The 8425-nt window shown below is 40.4% G+C and overlaps 1 long non-coding RNA gene across 1 annotated transcript in view; it reads right to left on the bottom strand.

Annotated features, from left to right (window-relative positions):
* Positions 1-3694: 3694 nt before the first annotated feature.
* The window catches only part of LOC112472937, a 7226-nt gene continuing 2495 nt past the window's right edge, over positions 3695-8425 (bottom strand). The window contains exons 3-4 of the long non-coding RNA XR_003043840.1: positions 6044-6176; positions 3695-4316 (exon numbers count right to left, since the gene is read on the bottom strand). This is a non-coding gene — a long non-coding RNA (uncharacterized LOC112472937). The remainder of the gene's footprint in view (positions 4317-6043; positions 6177-8425) is intronic.

Genomic DNA, 8425 nt, shown 5'->3' with positions numbered 1-8425 from the left:
CTTTTCATATATTGCCTTTGTAAAGTTGCAATCTGTGCATTATCTTCTCTGTCTGCCTTTTTAGTTGAGGAGCATCTGGTAGTTTAGGTCTCAGACTTGGATCTCTGCCGAGTTGTTTATTAACCTGATTTAAGCCGTGAAGTTTGGAACTATCGGCTGATGAGCAGTAGATGAAACCACTTTCATCTGACTTAGATTTATCAAAGTGCATCTACTCCTGAGGTCATAGAAACCAGATAATGAATCCCTAAGGGAGGCCATATTTTTTTGAATTTGGAATGATTCTAGGGTCTAGACCCATTTGCCACTGCAGCCTCTAAAGTGACTTCCCTGTCCCTCTTTGGCCAGTTCTAATTCAGATTTCCACTTGGAACTCTTCCTCGACCTACTTCTGATCATCTCCTGGGACACATCTAGCATGTCTTTGAGACTCCATTCTCTTAACTGCTCCTTCAGGTCCATGCGGCTAAGCCAGTGGGCACAGGGAACCCTACCTTGGCATTTGGCCCAGGCCCCCAGGGGTGTGAACCAGGCCTCAACTTGATGGAGATGGAGCATCTCACAGCTTGTGAGAGGTTCTCATTTTCACCCTCTGTAATCTCTTTTCCATGTCCTCTAGTTGTTTGGACTAAGGATGTGAGTCCTAGGAAAGAGGAGTTGGAGGAAGAGGCTTTCTTATTTCATCACAAGAGTATCAGAAGCCCCGAAGTCCTGGCCATGTCAGACGCCATTGCCTTAACATCAGAGGGCCAACTCTACAAAATGCCTGTTTGAGACAACTTCTATTTGGAGGGATTTAACTCAGACATTCCTCTAGATCAGCAGTTTTCAAACTTTGGTCCACACATCTTAAATATGGTCTCTAGCTTGAAAAAATTGGGGGCGGATGGAGAGGAGGGTCCCATTGAGCTTAGAGAGTCACAGGGGCTGTAGTGTTAAAAGCTCTTGGTAATCTGTAATTAAAAAAACCTCTCGATTTTGTTTAATTCTGATTTCTATCTCGTGTTTATCTGCCTATTGAACCCCTTTTTTTTTTTTTTTTTTTTTACAGAAGTTATTAATGCCGCATATAACTCTGGGGTTCTAAGAGTTTGAGAAATGCTATTGGATCAAGTTAAAACATTAAAAACTTACATTTGACTCTGCTTTCTAAAGGCTCTCAAGGCTTGTATGTGGGTGCTATTTTGTTGGCTTTATTCAGAGGACACTAAAGGTACACAGCGTCACCTGCATACATATGTGAAAAGTTTTGATGGAGAGCTAAGTGCTGGAAAAAGCTTTGTTTCTTCTGAAGGCAGATTGCGGATTGCGTCTGTGCACATTATTTATATAGTCCTAGCCACATAATTAACTGTCGCCCATTTTTGCTTTGGCTACCAGGAAGCTCGACCATAGCAACTATGAAATGCCACATTTGGTATATCGTGCTGCAGTCCATCACCATTCTCTTAGTCTATACTTGTCACCCTAGTTTATGGTTTACCTAGTCCTGATGTCTGCTATTTGATCTTTATACTTATATATCGCTTGTATATATTTTTTGCAAATGATTCCAAAATATTTGTGGAAAGAGGAGATATAGGAAAAAGAGAAAAAACGAAATGAAGAAAGGATAATAGAGAAAGAATTGGTAAATATAAGACAGAAGGCAGAGGTCGGGGTGGAGAGTGTGGGCGTGTAGCCTGGCATCCCTCTCTCAAAATCAAACCCCTGGGCTCTCGTCTCCTCTGACTCATGCCGTCCTGGATGCTGGAGGCTTGGAGACAGCATGTACCTATGTGAGAACACCTCTTTCCTGTCCACTGCTCACCACGTTTCAGGGAGCACAGACCTGAGATCTGGACCACTGGACCATGTGAAAATGGTCCTCCCAAACATGACCTGTGACCCATTAAATTATGCCACAGGGTGATTAGCCTAAGGTCAGGAGGCTGTCAAACCAGCCCCTCTTTCTCCAAAAATGTCCAGTGCTGACCTTTGCAGAGTCTCGCTGGAGGGAAGACACTTGACTAGAAATAGTAGAGGGTCATGGGTATTTGGGCTTTGAATCGGTGTTGAGAAGGCTGTGTTCGAGCAGACTGGCAGGTCCGACAGACCTGTGTTCAGATCTGAGCTGTGCGTCTTTGAGCAACTAACTTAACTTCTCCGATTCTTAGTTTCCTCATCTACCTAATGGAGATCAAAAGAGTGTCTGTGCCATGAATCTTTTGATTATGAGTCAGAAAACTCATCTCGAGCTAGCCTAGGCCACGAAAAGGGCATTTCTTGGCTCATGCGACTGAGAAGTCCAGAGATGGTTTGGCTTTAGGTAAGGCTTGACCATGTGGCTCTCACAAGAGCTAACATTCGTTGAATGCTTTCATGGATTAGTCATTTAGTCCTCACAACACACCTAGGAGATAGATATTATTTCTACTTTATGGTGAGAAAAGTAAGTCACAGAAAGGTTAAATGGAATTACACGGCAAGTAAGGGGCAACCAGGACGCAATCCGAGGGCGTCTGGCTCTTGAACAAGCGCTGAGTGAGATTCCTCTTTTGCCCACAAGGCATGAACATGTGCCCTCAGGGGCAAAGAGAAAGCACCAAACGCCCAGCCTTTCCTACACCCCACACTAGCTCCTCACCGCCACCGTCTGCCTGGAGCCCCAGGACTCATCTCATGAGGTCCTTTACTCCGGTGTTGCCAGTAACCACCAGGACTCCAGATTCCCAGGTCACCCCTCGCCTTGGGCTCGCTAAATCTCCAAAAGGCTCTATCATGCCCTATTCGATCCCTTTCTCTCACCCCTCCCCGTCTCCGAAAAACTGCCACTGTGCTCTCTCGAGTTCATGGTCAGTTATTGGCAAAAAATCTCCATATCTCGACTTCTTTTCTGGAAGTTTCTTTTACCCGCGTGCTCTAACAGGAACCTGGCTCCCCTTCAGGTCACTGCTGTTCCTGCTGTCCTCTCGAGTGGTGGCTGTATTTCCTCCCACGGCCCTTGTACTGCTGGGCCTGGAGCTGGGGCCGGGGTCCTCCTTGCTGCTTATCGCTGCGTACAAACCCTTCTTTCTCCATTCCCTTAGCTTCGAACCTCCTGTCATCAGATTTAACACTCTGCTGCCCCTCATTGTCCCTGTTTCCAGCTGACTTCTGAATCATTCCTCCTCGCTTCCCAGTGATCTGGGATCCTGGCTCACTGTTGTGTTTTTTCCTGACTCTGATCTAAATTCGTGATGTTTGCAATATATGGGTGGCTGATCCTTCCAAGCCTCAGGCCTCTCAGTTCCTTGATCATCCCTCCTCCAGTGATCTTGACCTCTACCCAACCTCAGCCTCTCACTCCTCTGACCATGTTTTGTTTTTACCAATAAGCCACGATATCAATTTCATGCATCCGATTCTCTACCTAGCCCTGTCTTTCTAGCTCACTCTCTTTAGTATCCAAACTCTGACAGACCCTGGAACCTCCGGTGCCCCTTTCACTGTTTCATGGCCCCTCATCCCTTAATGTCCTCATGCCACTTTCCCCAACTACAATTCCATGGTCTTTTATTATAATTACTTGACTTCTTGTATAGTATACTTGTGCAGTGTTTTATGAACAGAAGCATATTTCTATACTTTCATTTAATAGTCTTGACAACTCCATGAAGTAGAAATCATCATACCCATTGTAGAGACAAGTAAGTTGAGATTCAGACAAGTTAAGTTATGATCGTAAATTTTAGGACATTTTTATTTGTACCGTTGGTGCCTGGCATACTCTTTGGCATATAATAGTTGCTCTATAAATGATGTCTGAATGTCTCCAAATAGAAAAGGCAAGTCTTAAGTCCAGAACTTACAACTCCAAATCTCACGTCTTTTCTCTATTAAACATTAATTTTAATTATATAAGCATCGCATGAATATATACCCATCCTGAAATTTAATGCACTACAAGTAAGTCTAACTTCTCCCTGACCACCTTTACCACCCCCTCCATGGCCCTAATTCCATCCCCTCTACAGAGGTAGCCTCTCTGTCAGTTCTGTGTTCTCCTCCAGACCTGCTCTTATGCTTTTGTGTTTTCCTCTGAACCACACTGGACAGCAAGTTCATGGCCACCTCTGGCAATCCTTGAGCGTTAGCATTTTCTCTGGAAAAGAGTTCCATCTGCCTTCTCTCTCTCTTCTCTCCATCGACCTTGATTTTTCTTTTCTCTTTCATAAAAGTAGCATGAGGTCATCTCACTAGCAATCAAGCTGCCCTCCTCTACACAGAGATCTTGAGAAGCTTCATTTCCATCGCAGAGTGAAGTCCAGGTTTGTAGCCTTGCCTCAGCCTTGTCCCTAATCACAGGAAAAATCACTAGGGTTGTTCAGTTGTTCCTAGATCTACTTTTGGTAGGCATCTAGCAATGCCTGCCACATGTGCCAAAACCCACATTCTGCTTATCGGTTTGAATATGTCTGGCTGTAGTGGGTGATAGGGTGAAGTGTGTGCTTAGGTTGTGCAAGTCAAACACACATGTCCAACTTACTCTTCCAAGATTCACATTTATGCTTTTGGGACCAAGACAAGGGCCTGAGAAAAAGCGTTATTCTTAGCAAATAATAATAATAATTGCCAATTTTTGTGTGTCAACTACCTGTCGAGTACTGTCCTGGAAGCTTTTTTCCTATTTTCTTCAATTAATTCTTACTATACCTCTTGGTAGCTCAGAGGGGTTATAAAACTTATCAAGATCATAGAGTCTGTAAGTGGCCAAATTAGGAAGTGAACCTAATATCAAAATCTTTCCATGCTCTATGGCTAAACGTACTCTAAGGGCTTTGGAGTCAGGCAAGATTGTAAGATCTAGCAAATAAAAATGCAAGTAAGTGATGAATAATTTTTTAGTATAAGTATTAATTAGTGTTTATGTGAAGTTCAAATTCAACTGGCTGTCCTGAATTTTATCTCTCAATCCTACCTTTATAGACAGTTACTAGTGCCATGGAATGAAGAGTATCTAAATTCTGTGCACATATCATTCTTAAAAGTTAAACAAGAAAGGTATGTAAAGTGTCTGGCACCCAATGAGGTTTAACCCCTTGGTGTTGAGCATTGAGACTGTGAGATTGTGGTCCTGGCTGGGTGATCTAGGACAAGTTTGCTTCTCTCTCTGCGAGCTGTCAGCATCTGGGTGATGGATCAGGTTCCATGAGATGGATGAGATTCCCAAGGACGTGGGTACAGATGGAGGACCAAAGCCTGAGCCCTGGGATCCTCCCACAGGAATCGATCAGGGAGATAAGGAAGATCAATACAGAAGTGACTAGTGAGATAAGAGAAAAAGATAGCGTTCTGAAAGTTAAATGAGAGGGAGGGATGCTGCTTGTGTTGGATGGGTAAATTAAAAACTAGAGATTCCCCATTGGATTTAGCAACAAAGAGGTCACTGGGAGAATGGTGAAAATGAAAGCTTGATTCAAGCAGGTTTGAAAGAGGAGTGCATACCTAAAATATGGACAAACGTTGGATGTACATTTTGCCACAAAAGAAAAAAATTATAAACAAATATTCTACATTAAGTAATAATATCATCCTAAAGTATTTATAGGAACTGTACTGATAGCTACAGTAGTAAATAGCTAATATTTACTTTGAAATGTTTAAAAATTAGATGGATTGATGGATGAATAGAGTCATGGATAGATAGTTAGATATGTGATAAAGCAAGTATAATAGAATATTGATGGTAGAATCCAGGTAGTGGATATACAGGTGTTCACCATAAACTTCTTTCAACTGTACAGTATTTTTAAAATTTTTGTAATAAAATGTGAGGGTGGCGGGGGTGGGGGTGGGGGGAGAATAAGAGAAAAGAAACCAGGACAGAGACTATAGATGACTCTTTCAAAGAATTTTGTTCAAGGAAGAGTAAACAAACAGGATGGCAACTGGCTGGGGAAGTAGAGTCAAGATAAGTTTGTTTTCTTTAAGGTGAAAAAAAAAATAGATGTTTTTATGCTGCTAGAAATGATCCAGAAGAGAGCAAAAGAATGATATTGTAGGAAAGAGAGGAGAGAATTACCTGCGCAATGTCCTTGACCAGACCCAAAAAGCTACATGTTAATACGGCTGATCAAAAAGACGGAAGGCTCCTGGATCCTTGGAGGCTTCATGGAGCTACTATACCTCTAGTGGATAGTCGATCTCCAGAATTCCTGGTAAATGAGAAAAATAAATCTCTTCTAGCCACTGCAGTCTGGCTTCTGTTACATGGAGCCAAATACAATCCTAACTGGCACAGAATCAGATATACCCAGGTTCAAATTGTAACCTCAACAGTTGCTATTTAGTGACTTTGGTGCATTTACCCAAATTCTCTGCAATTTAATTATCATATAACCCCCTCCCCCCAAGGATTATGGTGATGATTAAGTATCAGAATAGAAAGCTCAGAAACAGACTGTATATATGGGATGTTGACATATGGTAGAAGTGGCTTCACAAGTAAGTGGAGAAAAGACATTATTTAGTAGATGGCATTGGGGAAACCAGCTCACTCTATTAAAAAAGTTGAATCTCTACTTCCTACAATATGAAAAAAAAATTCTCCAATGGACTTGAGACCTATCTACAAAAGATAAAAACTATAAAGCTAATAAAAGAACAGTGTAAGATTGTATCTTGGACACTTAGGCATGGGTATAGACTGAAACATAAATTTTAGGAAAAAAAATAGTGGACTTAGCTACATATAAATTAACATTTTTTTTTACCATAAACAAAGTTAACAGTTGGGTGGACCAGAAGAAGATATATTCCACCTAAACAAATATGGGATTATTATGTAGAATCTGGATTATAGGCCTGCACGGTTCAATATACCACTAGCCACATGTGGTTATTGAGCACTTTGTGTATGTCTAGTACAAGTTAAAATATGCTTTTAGTGTAAAATACATATGAGATTTCAAAGACTTAGCATACACAAGGGAATGTAATATAGCTCCATAATTTTTTATTGATTACATGTTGAAATAATATTATTTTTGCTATATTGGATTAAATAAAATACATTGTCAAAGTTAATTTTACCTCTTTCTCTTACCTTCTTAATGCAGCTGTTAAAAAATTTTTATTACATGTGGGACTCACATTATATTTCTATTAAACAGCATTATTCTAGACTACACAAGAACGTCTATGTAGCTGCAGGAAAAAAGAGGGGAAACCCAACAGAAAAATGGACAAAAGATACGAACAGGCAATTTATGGAAGGAAAGGGAAACCCAAATGGCTAAAAAATATACGAAGAAACGTTCAGCCTTGCTAATAACCAGACAAATACAAATAAGTACAATGGTGAGAGTGACTCAACACCTATCAAATTAGCAAAAATTAAAAGTTATAGTTTCAAATGGTGACAACATGTGGAAAAAAGGAAGGTGTTCATGCATCGTCTTGGGAATGTATACTGGCAGAGCAGTTCCTGAGCAACTCTAGTGGCATGAATGAAACTATATTTATAGATATGCAAGGCAGTTATTCAGTTTGTGGGTACCAATATGGCTAATGGGCAGTGCTAGTTCTGAGTGGGCAGTGCCTGCCTCTTGATGGTTATTAAATATTTTGAATTTCACACATGTGAATACCCTATGAACCAACTACTCCATTCCTAAGAATGCGCCCCTCCTCTCTCACTCATGTCTGTAACATAACCAGAGAAATGCAAATAATTACAAGACTGAATTGACACCCATCAAATGTGTATACGAGATGACCCAGAACTTGTTTGCAGAACCTGGAGGTAGAAGCTGCCTAGGTGTCTACCATTGAGAGACTGTAGGTAAAACATGATCTATTCACTCAGTGAAATATTATATAGAATTCGGAGCTAATGATCCAGATTTGCACGTAGCAACAAGAATGGATTTCAAGAAGAAAGTGTTGAGGAAACGAGTAAGAACAGAATGAGCTTTATAGTACAATTTCATTTGTGTGAATTTAAAAACATAATATGATACAGTTTCAAATGTATGTATATATCAAAGTAAATAAATGAAAGGTAAATCGGATGGACTTATAGTAAATAAAATCAATTCAGGTGCTTGCAATGGGGAAGAATAGAGGAGGAAATGGAAAATGAAGGGCAAGGGAAAAGGAAGTAAAATAAAACAAAACAAAGGAGGGCCTTTTACTAGGATTGTCACATTTAGCAAATAAAAATACATGACACTCAGTTAAATTGAATTCCGGATATACAATGAATCATTTTTCATATAAATATGTTTCACATATGTGCAGTTAAATTTCAATGTTAGGTGAAGAGCAAATAACATTTTAGTATAAGTATGAACTGGCTATAATTAGACGTATATCTATAATGTTGATAGTGGTTAAATCAATGGCTAAATTCAAAGTCAACAGGATTTTATCTGGCAATCCTTGACTTAGGATTGCTAAGTTC

Source organism: Pteropus alecto, unplaced genomic scaffold, assembly GCF_000325575.1.
Source record: "Pteropus alecto unplaced genomic scaffold, ASM32557v1 scaffold39, whole genome shotgun sequence".
Classification (NCBI taxonomy): domain Eukaryota; kingdom Metazoa; phylum Chordata; class Mammalia; order Chiroptera; family Pteropodidae; genus Pteropus; species Pteropus alecto.
This window is presented reverse-complemented; position numbering and strand designations above follow the sequence as displayed.